The 2,072-nt window shown below is 38.8% G+C and overlaps 1 protein-coding gene across 1 annotated transcript in view; it reads right to left on the reverse strand.

Moving 5' to 3' along the window:
• The window catches only part of LOC106873036 (filamin-B), a 164,815-nt gene that overhangs the window by 36,406 nt on the left and 126,337 nt on the right, over positions 1-2,072 (reverse strand). The window lies entirely within an intron of this gene.

A 2,072-nucleotide genomic window follows, 5' to 3' on the forward strand; every position in this document is an offset into this window, starting at 1 on the left:
TAGTAGTAGTAGTGTTTGTGGGTGGTGGTCCCAACAGCTTTTGTTTGATGAAGAAATGGTCAACTTTAATCTGTGCCATGTTTGTTCTGTGTTGAACAAACATTAACTGGAAATTAATCTCATCTTGTCAAACCACTCAGTTAGTCATCCAAATCATCCGCAACTATTTTCCAACGATATTTCTATTAATGGGGTGATGGGTAAGTGTGTGATGTTAGGGTGTATGATGTTGGGGTGGGCGTGTGTGTGTGTGTGTGTGGGGGCACTGAATATTTTGCCAGTGTTGATTTAACCTATTCCATTGCATTACATTCCAATCTGTCTTTATTCTTGAATGATGACTTAAGACAATAACCTATTGTTTTTCATTTATCACATCCTGAGTTCAAATACTGTAGAGGTCAGAGGTCAACTCTGCCTTTCATCTTTTTCAGAGTTGATAAAAAAAAAAAAGAAGTACCAGGTAAAATAAAGTACCAGTCAAGTACTGGGAGGGGGTGGGGGGGTGGCCATGTAATCAACTATCCTCCCCCACCTTCTTCATGCTGGCCTTGTGCCACACTTGTAAACCATTATTAATATATTATTATTATTGGTCCAGCTTTACGTTCTGAGTTCAAACTCTGCTGATGTCGACTTTGCCTCTTTCATCCTTTCGGGGTCGATAAAGTAAGTACCAGTAAAACACTGGGGTTGATAAAATCAACTAGTCTAGACACCATAAACTTGAGGCCTTGTGCCTTTAGAAGAAAGGATTATTATTATTATTATTATTATTATTAAGGTGGCAAGCCGGCAGAATCATTAGCACATTGGACGAAATGCTTAGTGGTATTCCACCAATCTCTATGTTCTGAGTTCAAATTCTGCCAAAGTCGACTTTGCCTTTCATCCTTTTGGGGGTCATTAAATTAAGTACCGGTTATGTACTGGGGTTGATGTAATTGACTACGTTGCCCCCCCCCCCAATATTCAGCACAAACATGTCTGGCCATGAGGAGATATTCCCTTGTTTAGAAACAGGTAAGTGTTGGCAACAGCAAAGGTACCCAACTGTACAAAACCTGCCCCAACAAATACTGTTTAACCCATGAAAATATGGAAAAGTGGACGTTAAAACAATGATGATGATGATCATCATCATGAGCTTCTTTTCAGTTTATCAGATTAAACTCACAATAACCTTTAGAATCAGAACTATAAACTTCTGGAAATTCTTCCTTGCATCAGCGTTCCTGACAGTTATAATTCTACAGTGATTTAGGGTCCAGATATCAACTGCAGTGACCTCCCTTGCCTACAGTGGTTATAGGAATGTCTTGTTTAGTTTTTTTTTAAGTCTTTTAGTTAAGCAGTAATGGCAGTGGCCACACCCTTCACAAGGCCTCAGTGATTGGTGCAAGGGGTGGATGAAGATATCCGATGACCAGAGGCCTGGTCTGAATGCTTGGAACAGAGAGAACTCTGCTAGAAGGACTCAGGTGTCAGGTGGATATGAACATTGCATTACGTCCGCCTTGGAGTAAAAGGTAAATACACACACACATATACACATACAAGCACTTTCCTGCATGTATTTATGTGTTTATATATTTTCTACTATACAGTATTGAGTGCCGGTGTAGTATGTGATCTACATACATATTTCTGGTATAGCTTAGTTCAAATGGTATAGCTTGCGATTTACACCGACTTTTTGATCTTGTTTCAGTCATTTGACTGCGGCCATGCTGGAGCACTGCCTTTAGTCGAGCAAATCAACCTCAGGACTTATTCTTCGAAAGCCTAGTACTTATACTATTGGTCTCTTTTGCTAATGATCGAAACTCAGAACATAGGGAGACAAAACCAAGCACTGTGAAATATTTTGAGGTTTTGTTTGAGTGCTTTGGTCACTTGACTGTCGTCCAAGATTTAATTTAGCTATGACACTTTAAATATTCTTTGATCTACCTCTTAAACCTTAACTGGCCTCTACTGAAAAATTGTTGAACCTCTACAACTATTATTTTAGCCTTTTCCATGTACAATGGAACCAGTTACTTTATATATATATATATATGTATATATAT

The sequence above is a fragment of the Octopus bimaculoides genome, chromosome 19 (assembly GCF_001194135.2).
Source record: "Octopus bimaculoides isolate UCB-OBI-ISO-001 chromosome 19, ASM119413v2, whole genome shotgun sequence".
Taxonomy (NCBI): domain Eukaryota; kingdom Metazoa; phylum Mollusca; class Cephalopoda; order Octopoda; family Octopodidae; genus Octopus; species Octopus bimaculoides.